Source organism: Neophocaena asiaeorientalis, unplaced genomic scaffold (genome assembly GCF_003031525.2).
Source record: "Neophocaena asiaeorientalis asiaeorientalis breed wild unplaced genomic scaffold, Neophocaena_asiaeorientalis_V1.1 scaffold225, whole genome shotgun sequence".
Taxonomy (NCBI): Eukaryota; Metazoa; Chordata; class Mammalia; order Artiodactyla; family Phocoenidae; genus Neophocaena; species Neophocaena asiaeorientalis.
The window spans coordinates 1527319-1546544 of NW_020172364.1; positions in this window are offsets into that span (position 1 = coordinate 1527319).

The following is a 19226-nucleotide window of genomic DNA, read 5'->3' on the forward strand; positions in this document are numbered from 1 at the left end:
CTGCCTTCTACTATTTTAAATTCAGAGAACCCCACGGTAAAAGACAGTATGACTCTTTTTCATAGAGTGCCTTCCTTAGGTTTGTCGAAGAAAGGCTGAAGTAAAGTAAAGAAGTAGTGTAAGTAAAGAAGTAAAGCAAGTAAGGAAGTAAAACAACAGGGATATTGAGGAAAAGCATGGTTTAAAATAAACATGTTAGGGTTCAGACCCTATGCATATGTCCCTGGTGGAGATGGCAGGGTATGGAAGAGAATATGCACTAGAAAGGATGAAGCCAGGATTCAAAGGACGTGAACTACTCTATGACCTTTTCATTTGCTGTTGTGTGACCCTGGGCAAGCCATTTAACATTTCTGAGCCTCGGTTTCCTCATCTGCTCAGTGAGAAGTTTGGAGCAAATGATCCCCAAGATCATACAAGCTCTAACATTTAATATGCAACAGCTCAAAGTGAGCAGGTCTGCTGGATTTCTCTGAACAGCAAAAGGTCCATTAACAATTTGGGGAATTTAATCAGGAGCAAGACTATACGAAGTCAAATGCTTTTTTACTGAAGCACAAGTGGTAAAAATGGGATTGACAGGGCTTCCCTGGTGGCGCAGGGGTTGAGAGTCCGCCTGCCGATGCAGGGGACTACGGGTTCGTGCCCCGGTCCGGGAAGATCCCACATGCCGCGGAGCGGCTGGGCCCGTGAGCCATGGCCTCTGAGCCTGCGCGTCTGGAGCCTGTGCTCCGCAAGGGAGAGGCCACAACAGTGAGAGGCCCGCGTACTGCAAAAAAAAAAAAACAAAACAAAAAAACCAAAAACCAAACAAACAAACAAAAAATGGGATTGACAAAATTCACATTAAGATGTATCATCAGAGATAAAGCGGCACTCCCTCCACAGGGCTGCTTTCATCTCTCCTCTATCTGTATTCACTAATACTCTCTCATTGTCCTTAATTTCCCCTGATTATCATTATTATTTTTTTTTTTTACTAGAAACAGACACAACAGATTAAGGATATAAAATTGAATAGCACAGAGCATTAGTCAAAACAAACTTTTGAAATGGCACACAATGGTCTCCCAAGGTGGTTTGTTTTATCCCCTTTCAGAACTGGGCTTCTCCCTCACTCCACCTTTCCTGTCTTAGGTTTTGTACCAACCAATTCCCCTCGGCTTGGACCAGGTAAGGTCAGCTGGAGGTGAAGCCCTCGTGAGGTGATGGGAAAGGAAGGGTCTGCCCACCTACGTAATGGGCTCCTTTGTGGTATCATTTAGAGGTCATGTTTTTCACCCCAGCAGATTTTCATAGGTTCCTTCATTAAAAATTAAGATTCGACTACATTACAAAACAGATTGGCAGGCTGCTGGAAATTGCTATAAATAATTTATCAGCTCGTCCATTCTGGTTTCTTCCAAATACTATCTTTGTTATTTTTAGCACAAAAGAAATCATATCTAACTATTGAATTCAGTAGAGATGGAGTAAAAATGCCACCAAGTATAGCACTTAACCAAATTAAGAGAAAACATGTTAATTATATTTATATCACTATATTGATGAATGATAGACAATATATGATAGAACTCAGTGGTGTGGACCATGTACCTAACAGGAAAATGTCATTTGAATTAGGAGATAGCAGACTATTGAAGCCTCGAGGCTGAGAAAAAGTTTTTCCTATCTCAAGGCTGTATTGGCTAAAATAGATGATCCCTAAATTATATGATTCAATTCAACCAACATGAAGCAAGCCCCTCTTACGGAGTGAGTGTAAAATAAGTGAGTCAAGTTCTTCTCCTTATAGACCTCTCAGTCTGGAAGATATGGCTGAAGAAATTGGTTGGTTGGAATACAAGTCGCATAATCCCCTGGGAATGATATAATCAGTGTAAGAAAGTTTAGATCACAGCAAAACTTCTTAGTCTAGAATTCTCAGAGCTCTTTGGAAGCCACACACTATGAACAGCTGTGTTTCCATAGGAAAGGGGATTCCTTGTTTCAACTCAGGACAAAAGGACACTTCCTCTTGGCTCCTTCCACCTCCTTTCCTGAACACAAGCATGAAGATGAAAAAAGAGTAGTTGAAACTAGAGCTAAAGAAGAAGGAGCAAAATGAGATGGATTTGGGCCAGCATGAGTTCCTGGTGATCCTGATGGCAAAGGTGAGTGCATAAAGTTGGATCATGGAGAGAAGTCAATTAGTGAGATGGATTACATGGGAATAACCCATGGTTCCCCAAGCCCTGGGGAGGGGTTTGAGAGGGTTACATTAATAAAATTGAAAAGCATTTGTCTGGCTTGGTCCCTACCCACAGAATAGTGGCAACTCCACTCTTTCTCAAGTTCATGGTGCATTTATGGTATGTCTCACGTGTGCTCTAAGGTACAGATCCCGTAGCCACCACAAGGGGTCCGCCCCATGTGGTCTCAGATGACGAGGCGTGTCCCAGGGCACTGGGTCAACTCCTCTGCCACTGAAGTCCTCTCCTACTTCTAACACTGGCCGCATGGGGCCCAGGTCACACCAGGGAAATCATCAGTTCCTTCTGATGTGTAGCAAAACTTCTATTCCTTGCTCTAATTTGGATTTTAGTAGTCTCTGAACTATAGAGAAAAAGATACTGAACCTCCTTCTCCTTTGATTACCCTCTGTTAGTGGGCTCACAAAGAAGTTCTGACTTGCATTTCTTAGCATTCTTCTGCAGTAATTAAGCTATTTTAATATAGTTTTCCTGTTAACGTGGTAGTCTGAGGCCTAAGCCTGAGAACTATCTAAGTAGGACACGGCAGGATGCACCATTGTTGCTGCATCCAGTCTGTGAACTCCATTCTCTTGGTTAATGGGGTTTCCTCCCATGAAGGTCCTCACTGTCTCCTACTAAGACCGCCAATGGCCTGTCCTGAATTTCTGGTGGTATACAGCTGAAGTCCTTGTTCTAGGACACTTGTTCTAGGCCAAAACCGGACGGTTCGTGAGTTGGTGTTTATAAGTCAGGGCCTTTCTTCATACAAATATTTCATACCGAATAATGATTTTCAGAGCACAAATTGAATTAGAAATGTTTTGACTATAAACATACAGTCATGTTATAAATGCTGCAGAGCACAACTTTATGAAGGTGTTCTGGTTTTCTGTTCTTCCAACTATCTCTAAGTCCTAATGAAGAAGATAGAATAGGTCATTTTGGGGACAGTAGGGAGGGATCGAAAGATAAAAGAGTGCTTCTAGAATGTCATAAAGTATGACAAGGAGATAGGAAGGGTGACAAGCTAAAACTGTCGTAGAATTATTCCACCTACAACTGACTGGCACTGAGGGCAACTCTGAGGGTTGTATATATACAGTTGCTTTAGTATCAATCATAATAATAACTAACATGGCCACAGTGCTTACAACTAATGAAATACTAGCACATTTATTATCTCACTTAATCTGCATAATAGCCCAGTGAAGTGACATTATTATTCTCAGTTGACAGATGAAAAATTGAGGCTTAGAAAGACTAAGCGATTTGTCCCAGATTTTCCCAAGTAGGAAGGAAAGCTAAGCCCAATGTTCACTCAGGACATTACTCCACAGTCCTTGTCAAGGGTCTACTGCTGAGTGCCAGTCACTGTCTTAGATCTTTGGGGAGAGAGGTATAAAGTTGAATATCCTCAGGGAATTGTTTTTAACTTTTTATTTTGAAAAATTACACATTCACGGGAAGTTGCAAAAAAAAAAAAAAATCGCCCAGGGAATTTTTGATCAAATTGACAAAACAAAGCTTATCGGTAGGTGTCTCAGATGCAGTGCAGAATGTGTTCTTATTCTATGTTAGTTGACGGACTCTGGGAGATTTGGGAGGGGTGATCACATTTGGGTAAGCAGACAAATCTTCTTGGAAGAAGTGGCATTTGGATTGACCTAGAAAAGATGTATGATTTCTACAAGCTGACAAGACACAGATGTGGGAAGGGAAAAGCATTCCAGAGGCAGACACTAAGTAAGGCAAAGGTGCAGAGATGGGAAAGTACAGGGCGGTTTTGGGAAAAGAGCAAATGTCCAAGGGTGAGAAAAAAAAAGTCTACTTTTTTGATAAGCTCAAGTGCCAGGCTATTCTCTATGGTGTGTTCTGTCTAAAGGTCAACATGAATGGAGAGACACGGACTTAGCTCCTTTTCTTGGACATCCACAGGGCGGGCCCAGAACTGTGAGGGCTAAGAAAGCCACACCTTTGTATTTCTCTGGTACAATAATCCAAAAGGACTTTTATTTGCAGAGTGACGAAGGCATTCCCAAAGTTTTTCTTAGAAAAGTAAAACAGTGAGACTGAACAGATACTTAGAAAACGAATGGAAAAGGGCCTCCAGAAGGTTGGGTCTCCATTTCCTAATTCAGACAGGTATATTTTTCTCTCTCTTGACTTATCCCAACATTGTTCTAAACAGATTTAAATTCTTACAGTAATTCATACAATTCGGCAAGATAGCTTAAATTAAAAATAAGAAATTGAAGCAAAGGATATTTATCATAAGGACTATAGAGGTTTTCTTTTTTTTCTGTTGCTCAGAATCCTCTCTAAGAGCAGGTATGGGAGACATTTCTCTCTGGTCTCAGTATCCATATTTTTGTTCTTGGTTTGAAGAATTTGTGTGGTTTTTGCTTTCATGTATATACTAGATCTTGGAACTGGCAGTGCTTCCCTCTTTTCATTGGCTGCTAGAAATTGCAGAGGTAAATTTGTGCCTCGCATTTTGGAAACAGAAGATTTCATGGCTCAAATTTTGTGCATCAAGCTCACTTTTGGCTCTATACCCATGAAAAACATTTCCCCCTCTGATTAATCGAAAGTTAAGAAATATAGAAAAATGGTTCTAACTTGCCTTTGAAGTTTTTTCCTTAAGAAAATGTGCAAGAGTGTTTTCAAGCAGGACAAATATAATTTCACTAAAAAAATAGAACTTTTCATGGAAAGCTCTGTATGAATCAGAAAATGGCAAATTTCATTGTGTCCCTTTATAAAGAGAATCAATCTTTTGAATATTCTCTGACAATTCCCCACCCACTCTTCTACCCCACCCCAAATAAACTTCACATGAGCATTTGAGAAGCATGTTAATAATCAAACCTTTCTTTTCAGGCACTTTTACACATGCAGCGTCACTGTCGGGTTGACTGTCTTTAACAAAATATATTTAATATGTACATTATATAGCACTGGTGCTTAATAGATATTTGTTAGTTATATTTAATATGTGTGTCCACTTACATTGGAGCCTCCCAAAGAAAGGATTTTTGCATTGCAAACAAATTACAAATATTTATTGATAACCACTCTTACTGTCCTCCTCACCTCTAATGTGGCTAGAGTTGAACCTAGTTACCCAGCAGAAGCAGAAGCTTTCTTTTAATTAAGTGAACATTATAGCTTTGATGAGTTTCAGTCCATCCTTCCTGCTACTTGTTTGCTGTAAACATTGCCTTGTCTATGGGCTCTTCGTAATAAAGTATTTATGGGTCTTCCATCAGGGCAAAAGAGCACGGAGCCACAGACACAGCTCTGCTGGTGACTCTGCCACCCTCGCTGTTTCAGGGTGTGGAGGAGTGGGGGCTGGGACCCACAGAAGGCTTCAGCCCCAGCCGCTTCCCTTCACCTGTTCAGCAGGTGTGCCCCAGGTGAGCACCAGGCTCCCGGGTTCGGCGGAGTCATCCTCCTCCTTTGTTTGGTCACCAGTTGCTTTTTCTGCCTGTTTATTTTTCTGGTTTAGTTTCCTGTCCTGTTCATTAGCCGCTTAGTTCTTCCTTGTTTGTTCTGTGTCCCCTGTGTGTTTCTGCAGGGTACCTCCCTCCTAAGCACCGGAAAGCCAATGTCCTTTGTTCCTCGTAATTTGCTTTACGGTGGTGGCAGGGAGCTGTTACACACGTGTGCCTGTTTGGCATGCAAGGGAGAAGGTTAAAGACTCACCTGGTGAGTACCACCAGTTGGTAGGAATGGCCAAATCCCTGGAAAAGGAGCCATTCTCAGTTTTCTCCTTGATGAGACGCTTTTGAAGTTTCACTGTCTCTTTTTGAGCTCGTATTTAAATTTAATTGGAACAGGCCCAAGGCTAATCAAATCAGAAAATCTGGCTCACAAAGGAATCCTGATTATTATGGACTTCTACTAAGTTGAAACTTTTTAGTATTTGGAATCACTCTGATGCACCAAGATAGAATGTACTTTGTATAATCTGAGGAAAAAGCAAATTTATAATTTTGAGTATAAAATGTGGCTATCAGAGCACTTAGGTAAGACTGCTTTTAAGTCCTGTGAATAGTATCCCAGACTTCCCAAGTCAGAGGAAAATCCCCACTCCTGGAGACTCTAATACGGTAGGTCTGGGGTGGGAGCAAGAGAGCTATATTTTTGTGACTGGCCCTCAGATGATTCTCACTATCAGATAAATTTTGGAAAGCTTGCTCTAGAAGCAACAACAGATAATTTCTATAAAACTTACAAACTAGTATCCTCTGTTGAGAAAACCAACTTCCCTCTGCCCCAACTTTTACTAATTAGGAAATATCAAGGACCTTATCATAGTTACTGATTATATCTGAAAGTAGCAATTCAACCCTGCAGCAAGCATTTCTTTCAATACATCGGTGTGCAAAAGATTGCTGTAGGCACTGAGGGTTCATAAACATAGTTTATAGTTCTCACCCTTGAAGAGTTAATAATCTAATAATACAACTGCTTGTATTTATTCAGTAATTGTGAAGAATTTTGAATAAGATTTCATCAACTATCCATTCATTAAACCAATACACACAGAGTTTCTTTTCGATGCCAGGCACTGGACTAGGTGCTGGTATTTTGTGGAAATTAAAACATCTCCCTGTCCTCAAGCAGCAAGTGTGAAGAAAATCAAGTAAGGTGACAAGTGACAATATAGGTTTCACCCGCTATGAAAGAGGCAAGTTCAGAGTGCTGTGAGCACACTGAGAGAGAAAGGGTCCCTGACCTAGCCAAAGGTACGGGTGTGTGTGGGAGGGTGTGTGGTGTGCTAGGGGGAGGTGTTGGGGTGTATGGGGGCTAATCAGGACCTCATGGATAAATAGAAGTTACCGAGGTGAGACAGGCAGGAAAGAGTGCTTCTGTTATAGCAATAAGGCATGACATGTACAAAGGCGTGGAAGGGAGAGAGAGTCCTGTGCGCTGGGTGTTGTTAAGTAGTTGAATAAGACCAGAGCCACAGTGTTCCTCCTACTTAGGAATATTGATATACAGCCTCATTCTAGTATTCAGATATGAGCCTACTGGGGAGGGCCCCAAAACAAACTTTCCTTCATCAAAAAAGGTTATCTGTGTACTTGTATGCCAGAATTTAATTTCATATTGGAATTTTCTTGTAAAGCTATTGTTTTGAGTAAGAAGGTAGATCTAATATGATCAGATGAATTCAGGAGTAAGGGGGAGATGGTGGCAGGGCAGGGGGTCGGGGGAGAGAGAGAGAAAGAGAAGGAGAGAGGGAAGGAATGTCACATACTTTCACATTTACAGAATTCAAATTATTTTACAATGCTTCTGTGATTTAAATACAGTACTAAGAGTAACATTTCCCCACAATCATCAATAATATTATAAAACTATAGTTCGACACCTGCCTATTTGTTGCTAAACAAAACTGTTTTCTTTTATATTTAACAATTCCTATGTAAACATGTTTTACTAATAAAACCAGTATCACTTTAGCTTCATACATGCCCACCCTTTCTCAATCTTTCCCTTTTAAATCATTCATGGTTTTAGTTGGAACAAAAGAAAATAAATAACTTTGGGGGTTGTAAATGACTCTAATACAATTTTAATCCATAGTCCAAAATAATTGCAAAAAGAATCCAATTTTTTAATAATTGTTTTGCTGCTTTACAACACACTGAGGTAATATAATTTTTCAAGATTGGGGTAAAAGTGTTTATGAATCAAATCTCTTGACATATTAAGGGTTTGGAATTTTTAGTTTGTGATTATTAACCATAATTTAGAGCTGTAAGATATACCTAGAGATATCTATCCAGAGTTGCCCTGTTCTCATTAGCCATATATACCATAAATCACCCTTCAGAAATTAGTCAGATACTCAGGTCTCTCCCAAAAAGCTGCCTCAGGGTAACTGCTAGAAGAATGATGTGGGTTTTTATTTTTCAATGTCAATCAATCCCTGTTGTAGACAACATCATGTTATTTCCTTTACACAAACAGACAGAATACCTGCTACAATGAATTTATAACAGAAAAATAACAGGAATACTTCAGTTACTCTTTTCGATCAGGGAATCAATCAAATATTTATTGAAATACTGCAATCAAGAAACAAGATCAACAAATATTTGCTGAGCCCAGTGACTGTTAAGAAGGCCCCTATCCTCAGGGGTCTTATCATTTACTGCCTACTTCTCGTTGCATTCAATGCATTGGGAAGTTTATAAGACATGTACGATGTAACCTTATTTTTTAAATGCAAATAATCTGTTTGGGAAGATCAAACCAACAAATATGGAACTATTATCACGAAAAATAAACTGGGCACTGTGTAGCTTTGGGATGCTCTGGAGTGGACTGCTGCCGTTGGTGAGTTGTAAAAAATAAGTCTAGAAACATAGGATGTGGAGCTGGCTTATAGAATATCTCCAAAGTTAAAAAGAGATGCTCATTAGCAACAGGGAACCACTGTGGGCTCCTGAGTAGGGAGTGACACAGCATAATCGTACTTTAGAAAGATTTTTACGTCTTTTATTATTTCCTCCCACCTCTCACTAATTTGGGAGCTAAGTAATAGCATAAATAGCAGATCTCAAGAGTTGTCACCTGAACTAATGGACTGTGAAATGTAAAACACTGTCCCTGCTCCCTGCCTTCAAGTAGTGCAGGATTTTATACCCTAGAGAAAATAGGCCTGAGGTAATTTATCTGAGACAGATAAACTTGAATCTACTGAAGATGGCTGCAATTAGCAATAGCAATAGCAACCAAAAACAAGAAACCTACTTGTTTCTGTAATCAACTTGGCCTTTAAAAAAGGTTGATAAATATGTAAATATATGCCAACCCTTCCTAACTCCAGCGCCCTTGGCAGACATCACTAATTGATCACAGAGTTTTTCCTTGCTACGTTTTGATAGGCCTTATAATACTTCTCAAAAGCTCTATAGGAACCTATTACAAATCAGTTGCAACTGGCCTTGGAGATAAAAACTGTTTGTTACTCTGCACTAGCAGGTAACTCTGCCTAAGATAATGTTAATAAATTCACCCCATTAGCTGTGCCCACTTACTACAATATCATTTTTTAAAAGCCACAATGTCATTATGTCCCTTGGTTTGTTGTTTAACATTAGAAGAAATAGTTGGGTGGTTCTCAAAACTCTCTTATATTTAAAAGCAGTCTAATATATTGAAAGGGTGATTTGTAACCCCATGCAGTTCATAGTTCAAGTAAACAAGCACAAGAAATCTAAAAGCACTTCACTGGAGAACTCTATAATGGAGTCTGGGTGACAAGGACACCACAGCCAAGATCCATCTTCTCCCATCCATCCAGCATCTGCTGAATAGCATAAAATGCTTCTATGATCAACAGAATTTTCAGTGCTCAAGATGATGACGATAGTCCAGAATTACTGAGTGTTTACCATATGCTAATTACTCACCTAAAAGTCTTTATCTCATTTAATTTTTATCCCAACATTATCTCATGTAATCTTCACTATAATGCTATGCATAGCTATTATATCCCTATTTTAGAAATCAGTAAACTGAGGCTCAGAGAAATTAAGTAACTTTTCCAAGATCATACAACTACTAAGTGTTGGAACCATGATCTGAAGCGAAATCTGTTTGATTCTACCACCAGTGTTGTCCAATGAAAATATTCAGTTTCTGTGCTGTCTCACACAATAGCCACATATGGCTGTTAAGCATTTGAAATGTGACTAAAACAACTGAATAACTAAATTCTAATTTCCTTTCATTTGAATTTAAATATAAATAGTCTTATGTGACTAGCGGCTACCATATTGAATAGCACAGTATTAGACTATGAACTCCACGAGAGAAGGTACCACATACGTCTTACTGATGACCATATCCTCAACATTTAGTGCAACAGCCTAGTATATACTAGATACACAATAATATTTTTGCATGAACAAATAAGTTTAAAATATGTGCACATGATTCATTAGAAGTTTTGTCCCTATGATACCAATCCATTGGAAAACTCATTCAGGTTCTTCATGCTTTGAGATTCACTGTCACCAGTGGATAATATAGGATGATAATAAAGACAACATTATTTATCTATCTCAGTATATAAGGAAAAATTAATCAAAATCAACCCATTTTGTGAAAAAAAATTTTACCTGTAAATCATTGGTCAGCCAGAGGACAAATCCTCATTCTTGTTTTCGTCTTTCTCAGGAGAAAATGAATTTCTACATGAATAAAAAGAAACCAAGTAAAGTTAGAAGTTACTTGCCCTTTTTCCAAATATAGTAGAGAACCATCTCTCATCAATATTTATAAGTTGATGAGAGATTTATAAGTTGATTATAAACTTATTTATAAGTTTATAATATTTAGAAGCAATACCCATCACTGGATCCAAAAGTAAGTTAAGATGAAGTTTAAGTGTATGTGTTTAATTCCCTTAACAAGAGAATAATGAAATGCATTATTTTTTTGCCTGCATGATGCCAAAGAGCTAGACGTATTCCCCCTCCCCATAAAATATATAAAACACTGTGTAGATAGATGTAATAAAAGATTTTAACATTTTACTAAGATAAAATAAGGTCCATGTTAACATGAGATGTTACTAGGGTGGCAACTATTGATGGCTCTTTTTGTTGAAGACAGTTGGCGAAGATACTGTAAGAAACTTTATCAAACCTTCCTAAAGCAAGAAGAGAGTCTCCTGATACCTTTATCTTTGAGCAAGTTTCTATGAAATTTCCATATTTTAATGGGCATAAAAACCACCCAGGAAGCTTACTAAAAATGCAAATTCCCAGCTACCACTCACAGAGATTATGAATCAGGTCTTGGGAAGGGCCCAGGAATATTCATTTAATCAACCCTTATCATTTCGGTCCATGAACTACACTGTGAGAAATATTGTAAATTCTTCTAAGATAACTCTATTAAGGAAAGAGGGAAAACATGTACTTGATGGAATGTCTCGTTTCTCGGGAACCATGCAGAATTGATGAACTTGAGTCACAGAAAACATTGTGAGCTGCCTGTCACGTCTGTTCCACTGCTCTTCTCCCCACCACCACCATTTTACAGTTTGAGCATCGTTGATCTCTTTCCCCCAGTTCTTGATGTGAGCACTGGATTGCAACCCAGTTTGAGCCCATTCCCATCACAAACATAACCTAAACTGATCTTATCAGAGTGAAATCCAGGACTTTTGTTTGGTTGGGAGAAAGAGCCTCTACCTCTCTCTCTCTTTCCGGACATTTATGAGAAAGATTGCAGTCCCAGCAGCTGTTGGCAGCCATCTTGCAACCACGTGTGAAATCAAACTTAAGACAAAACCGACACCACAAACAAAAGGCAGAGCAAAGAGATGGCGTTCTTCAGGGCATTTCTGAGCTAGATCAAACCAGTCTTGAAGCCTGCCCTACCTCCAGTCTTCCCAGTTCTGTTAAGTCAATAAATTCTCTCGTTTTAAACAGTTTAAGTTTTCTGTTATTTGGAACATAAAAAGACCTAATTCATACAGGCTGCTGGTTTACATTTTACACATCCATTTTTTTTTTCCTTAGCTTTGATCTCTGTGTCTCCAAGATGTTGTTTTGTTATTCCTTCTCCAGCACTGCTTTAAGCATTATGTAAGGGCAGAGATAAATGTCTCAGTTCTCGCTACTCATTTACCCACACTACACAATTGCCACTAAGGCCCTTGCTATTCTTCTTCTTCACCTGCCACTTTCTCTTCTCACTAGAACTGAGCCACCAGATATACAAGTACTTCTACCTTCTGGCAAAAGAGAGCTATTAAAGACCCTTTGACTGATTTAATCAAGTCCATAGCTTTACAAGAAACTACTTTCCCAAAGGCTTGATGAATGCATTAGCTTCCTCTCAGAACCCTCTGTACACTTTTATTCTGGCTGCTCTAGGACTTTAGGTGCATTTCAAAAGCATTTTGATACCCTTCACCCTTTGGTTCTTTCATGCAATATCTTTTCATATTTTGTCTCATCACAGTAGAAAAAGATGAAGATGCAGAGAAAACCACAGTGGACATCCAGCAGAAGTCAGACAGCCCCTTGCAGGGGCCTCAGGGGCAATTGAATAGCTGAGCCCACCAAAGAAAAACCCTGGGCTGTCTGTGCATCTGTGCAAGAAGTAGCAACTGTGGGGTTCTATGCTCTGAAGACAGAAAGCTGAGAAATCCACACTCTTTTTCTCCCCCTTCACTTAAGGAGATGAGAGCATGTGAAATTAAATAGTCAATAGTAGAAACTGAATCCAGGACGTGTGCAAGGCAGAAAGAAAAAAACGTTAAATAGAATATCAACATCTTTTTCCACAGCTTTGAAAATATAGATGGAGGGCCTTTACTAAAAACCTCCTTCTAATTACTTCATGGGCCAAAGTGGGACTGAAACAACTAAAGTCTACAGAATATTTTCATTAATCTCTTGTTTCCAAAGAAAAGACCAAAGAAATCAAGTGTTCATCTAGAGAAATGTTATCACCAAACTTATTTGTTTGTCTATTTATTTAGCTGTTGCTGTCTGCTTTATCACTTATATAATGTTAACATTCTTTTAAAATGGGCAGATGGACCTCATTCAAGTTCTGACAGTAACTCTTTGTTATTGGTACAAATGGCTTCAGAGGTATTTAATTACCATTAGTAGTCATCCGTTTGCTCCTAGCTGGTGACATTTGGAATAGTAAGCAGGCAGCATTCTTTGTGTCCAGTGAGTTCATAGAAAGTTAAACCTACTTTTGACAACAGCCTCAAGCTTAGCTACATTAACCCCTCTTCAGTTACTGGATGATGTGTTTGAACAGTATGAATGATTAATGAAGGCTAAATAGTTCAGTTTCTATCTTAAAACCTTTTTGTTAACTTCCAGAGAGCTGAGTGACTGGCAAAGGTGAGTTCAGCTCAAGCAAGTACTCTGGGGGAAAAAAAACCCCATTAATTTGTCAACTATTTATTTTTGAGAGATGTAATAAATTAGAAACTTTCATTCTGATGCCTTTTCCCTTTCACAGATCAATACCTGCGACCATGTTTTTTGCCAGCTTGGCATCAGAAAGCAACTTTTGCTTGCATGTCTAAGGCATGATTGTTTCCTCTCAAGGAAACCAAGCTAAGATGCTGGCAACCGGTAGCAATCCATTACAAAGCTCCTAAAAGTAGCCTATGAATTTTCCTGCAGCAAATTCTAGGATTGTTCTTAGGGCAAGGGCAACAAATCATCCATTAAGTTGAGTAAACCACTTATGTCTGGCTGCTTGTTAGAGACAGGTATATGTGTAAAGATGCTCAGGGCATGTGCTGGTTGATCTGTAAGAGGCATCGCTACCGTTAACTCCTCCAGAGGTATCTTTTGCAAAAGAGATTATGGAAGAGGCCAGGCAAAGCTGAGAGCTAGAAGGAGGCAGAGATTACGAATGTGTGCAGGGACTGAAAAGGTGAAGATGACAACTGACTCCAAGAAAGGGAAGCACACAGGACAGGAGGCAGGATTTGTAAGGAGATAAGACAGTCTGGGAACATAGTTTAAGCATACCTTTACATGCAGACCTTTAAGCGTATCTTTAAATTTCATTTTCAGAGGTTCCTTTGGCTATGCCTTAAATTTCCTCTTCTTCACCTTTATAACTTTATAGCACTTAGGGCATCACTTATAACATACCTGGTCACCCAAACAACCCAGAAATTGAGATCCATAGCAAGTGACACAGAGACATCTATCCAATGACCTTTGCTAAAAACAAACCCAAAAAACCCCTGCTATTTCTTGTCTGATTGTCTATTGGGCATGTATCCCTTCCTTTAACAGTTTCTGAATGAAGTACCTTGAGGTATTTTAAATTAATTAATTCTATATCATTTATTTTTGTAATGTGTTTTTTTGTCCATCATTTTTATCAATTATGTATTGATACAGCCTGGGCATTTCTTCCCAAAGAGAAGAAAGTGAAGTCAATTTGAACCAGTGTTTTCCAAAGAGAATTCACAGGTCTACCTCATTCATTTATTAAGTCAACAAACATTTTATTGGGTACTTATTAATTTGCTGGACAATGTGCTAGGCACTTGAGATACAGGATGTTTGATACCCAGTCTCTGCCCCCAAGGATCTCACTGTCTATGTGGAGAAACAAGTAAGTCTAACAGCAATACAAAAGGTGCCATGGGAGGGCAGAGGAGGGATTTTTTTTTTAAGCCAGCCTGGAATGTGGACTTCAGATTTAGAGAAGGCTTCCCAGAGAAAGCAATATTAAACTGGGTCGTACAGCGTGACCCACCCTAAGCTGTGGGTCACAATTTCTGGGACTCCCTGGGTTGTATCCATTTACCCAGAAATTAGCCTTACCTGGAGCACCTGGAGTCCCCTATTCCATAGCTGACATGGGAATGTGTCGTCATAGGAAACCAGGACCCACAGTCATGCCCAGGGCCCCAGGAAACCCTATTCTGATGTCAGGTTATCTTTAAATACCAAGTGTGACAGCAGTGGAAACTAGTAACAGTTGCATGAGTAGAATAAAATGCAAGACAGCAAGGAAGGAAGGAGGGAAGGAAGGAAGGAAGGAAGGGAGGGAGGGAGGGAGGGGGAGGGGAAGGATGGAGGGGGAGAGAGGATGAAAGACCGAAGTAAAAAATATCAATTCAGATGGAGTGAAGTGAAAGGGAAAACCACCCAGATGATCGAAAACATCAATCTTGAGCAAAGCTTGTAGATGTTAATAATGCTTGACACAGCTCAGGGCATGCAGACAGTGTCCAGGAACAGTACATTGTAAATGTGTGGTCGGTCAGAAAGAGGATTCTGCAGAACCAGCAAATCATATAAATTCTGATGAAGGCATGATTAGCCTTCAGTGTGGGAATCTTCACCCCGAGTGATTTGTGGCCGACTAGGACAGCTCACAAGGTAAGCTGGAGGGAAGGAATTCCCTGGGGTCAATCCTCTTAAACCTAGCCCTACACACAACGAAAAGGGATGTCTAAATACCACCCAGACCTTGTTCTTGTCTCCATGCAGACTCTCCACAGGTCATTCCGGGCCAAGAAGTCCCATCCTGTTCACAATCGCCTAGGGAAGGAGATAGCCAAACACCTGCATGTAGCCGGCTGCTCTAAGTAGTACTTTCTTGTTTCCTGTTGCATCACTGAGCTGAATGGAGCAAGTCATCTTACTTCTGGCTTTCCTCAGGCTCATCTGGCTCAAAGGGCCAGCCACAAAGGCTGCTGATTGGAATGCATCAAGGTTTGGGGTGGGACGGGGGTGGGTGAGTGGTGGTAGCAAACAGCAATGGGCTTTTTCCCCGACAGCCACTCGCTGCTGACAGAGGCAGGCAGGAGGGAAAGGAACAAGATGGGCTGAGTCTGTGAAGTGGCGGGGAGCGTGTGTGGGCCACCCGGAGGGCAAAACAAGGCACGCCCATCCCAGCACATGGATGCCCTCTAATTGGACAGTTTTGCTTTGGGCAGAGGCCTTTGTCTCAATGGCTTCTTCTCTTAGAGACCTCGACATTAGCCCTTAAAACAACAGATGATCTCACCAGAAAGAAGAAACCCCTTTCAAATCAAAGGAGGCTGAAATTTGGATGTAAAAGTTTACCCAATACTATTAACTTTAGTTTGGGGCCAAATTACGAAAAGGAAAAAATTCTGGCAGGAACAAGTGAGTGGGTGATGACTGGAATGGGTCAGTGCTCAGAAATCCTACAAGTGAGGCAGGTGATGAGCCTCAGGAAAGAAGAGCTCCTCAGGCTGGGTGGAGAGCCTGGGCTGGGAGGACGTTCAGCTCGGTATCCGCAGGGCCTGATCATTGCCTGGATGAATGGAGTCAGCCACCCCGCATTCAACTCCTCTCTCCAACTCACTAGCTGTGTGACTGTCAGAAAATTATTAGTCCTTTTCTAGGCCTCAGTTTCCACAACTGAAAAAATGGGCAAAGGAAGAAAATATCTACCTCATAAGGTTATGAGAATTAACTGAGATAATCCACGTGACAGAGCAGTGAGTACTGTATAAATGTTCAGGAAGTAATGACATCTCCAAACCTTAGATCCCTCCTATGACCTTGGTATTGTTACTGCCAACAAACAGAAGAGGAAACTGAAAGTGAGAAGGTCTGGATAAATGGCCAAAGGTCACAGCGTTACACAATGGCCAGTCAGGAATTGCACCCAAGTCTAAATGGCTGTATCATTTCTATTCTTTCTCATTAATTCCACATTGCACGCACTGATTTTTTTTTTTGCAGCTGGTCTTGCTTTGTTTATATATAAATGTGTTTATATGTATATATACTCTTATTTCCCAGATATTCTGCTCTGGTTTACAACCACAAGGATCTATAAGGTACGGCAACTCTGATGTTTCTAATTTTTTGCTGTGAGCATGCTAAGAGCTCTTCCACAGCAGTGCCAGGAGTACCCACCTTACTTAAAAGAGCTGCAATAACCTGGACCAGTCTTGCCAAGTACCAAGGCCCATAAGACCTTGAAAATTGGTTTTCAAGGAACCAATTCTAAACAATGGTAATTTAATTTCCTCTATAATCTGGGCAATGCACACAGACCATGGAATGTGCAGACAAGAAGGGATGGTAAGACATGTTTCCGGCTTGGCCAATTTTTACTCCTTTCTGCAAGGTTGGACCCATTCCAAAAGGATGCTACATTCTGTGAAGAGAACTAAAGGACCAAAGAGAATGCATTCATCAGAAGCTACCCCAAACAAAGGGCTCCCTCTGCCCTAAGTCCCTTAAGCTTCTCAGAAGAAAGGTGTCATTAGAGGTGAAACCTGCAGTTGGTATTAAGCCTTTGGCCCACACAGCCACTGTAAACATACTTTCCTGTCCGACTGTCCTCTGCTATTTTCTTTGAGAGCCTTGTTTCCTCACGTGCTTTGGACAATTTCAACTTGCCTAAAATCTCTCTTAGGCAGCAGTGTTTTGTTCCATTTCTAATTCAATCTCAGTTTTGTTGAAAGGACATGGAATTTGTATCTGGGAAGATGTTCTGGCCTGCAAAACTAAAAGTAGCTTATGCAGAAAGGAAAATGTATGAGTTCACATAACAAGAAGGCTGGAGCTAGGGTCATCTTAGGTCAGTGAACTCAGCAATTCAAATGCACAATCACAGACCCAGGTACTTTCCATCTTTCCTCCCTCTTCATGTCAGCAGGTCAATTATATCCCTCTTGATTGCAAATGACAACAATATCCAAAGGCCAAAGGGTGTCTCTCTTCTGTGGGCCCATTTTTAAGAGCAAGAAGAATATTCCCAGAAGCCTCCAGAGCAGACAGGTCCTCATGTTCCATTGACCAAGGGTGAGTCACTGTAAACTGTGAATCAGTCACTGGCAAGAGGTCACTAGACAAGTCAAGATTTACCGTGTGGGGCTAGTAAGAAGGCCAGTTGCTATGGATACACAAAGTTGCTCCATACCTTTGTCCTATGAACAAAGAAGAGTGGCAGTGGATGTTGAGTGGGACACCAACAGTGTCCACCACGATATCTGAAGTCATACAGAACTGGGTTTGAAGCCAGACTCACCATTTACATACATAGACGATCTCACCTCTCGAAATCTTAGTATCTTCACTTAGAAAATAGGGCTGAAAGTATCTACTGCAGGGTGGTTGGTGAGGGTTAAACAAGGCCATGTTTGTGATACAGTGAAGAGCACAGCACGGAATAGTAACTTAATAGCTGTTGGTTTCTCCTGTTTTCCTTTTTACCTTCCTTTTGGAAAGCTTTCAGCATATGTGTTTCCATTAGAACTAGAGGACTTTCTCTTATCACTACATGTCTGTGTGGTCTGTCACTCATTCTCCTGCCTCTTCTTGTGATTTCTGGTTTCACAACACTATTAGTACTATCAGTACTGCTTTTAAGAGTGTCATTATTACCGGTTCTTAATACTACTACAGGGATAATTGATAAATGTGTAGTATAAAGTGATATTTGCCCAAGGTTCATATCTGTTGTCCTATTTGACCCTGATAATGTGGTCAATTGGGGATGCTCCAATTAAAAGTAATGAACCAATTTATTTCCTTGTAATTTGTTATGCTTATTAAGTAAGAGCCTTCCATGCACTTTGTCCAATGAATATACCCACACATTAATCTCGATCAGTTGCCAGCAAGTACTTAATGAGGTCTTTGTTGGCATGGTTTAAGGTGCTCCTTTGCTCTATTTACCATTTGTGGAGAAACTTAAGAAAGGCAAATTCATATATTTTGTCACTAGATAAGTTTCCTACTGCCCTGAGAAAGAAACAAGTATTCCGTCTGCATAACAGAATACAAAAAGGGCTAATGAGGATGCATTGGCTTAGATTATTGTTAAAAGGCACATTTATTTTTAAAAATTGAAGACAATCTCTAATATGTATGAGTTGTAATTGCTCTTAGGTAAGTGCTACAGAAAATATTCTGCATTAGAGCAGAGATTATGGTCTCTTTTTAACTTTCTTTACTACTTCTAAGCAGTTTTTTTGCTGTCCAAAGAGAACATTCATTAGTTCTTAATCAATCATTTGTTGAGCACCTACTATGTGCAACACTGTGCTATGTGAAGCAGACAACACAAAGGCAAGGAAGACCGGGTCCTGATCCGTGAGTGTAACATTCCGGTTAGAGGGAGGAGACACATGCAATCAGCTTATAGATTCAGGGCCGTAACATGTTGTGGAAGGAGACCTGGAGTGGCTTCCAGCACTGTCACAGCTGGTGGGTGACCCTGGGAAAACTATTTATCTTCCATGGGCCTCAGTTTCCCTCTTTTGTAAAATGAGCAATTTGAACCAGAGAGTGCCTAACGGTGGTCAAATTCTAAAATTCTGTGACTCTCTAAACAGTCTAAAACTCACTAAAAGCTGGAATAGTCAGCAAAGGTTTGCCGGCTGAGCTAGACTTGAAGTGGTTTTGAAGGATGGAGAAGGTCAGCATGTGTGGAAGGAATCTGAGAGAGGGGAGGAGAACACATTCAACACAG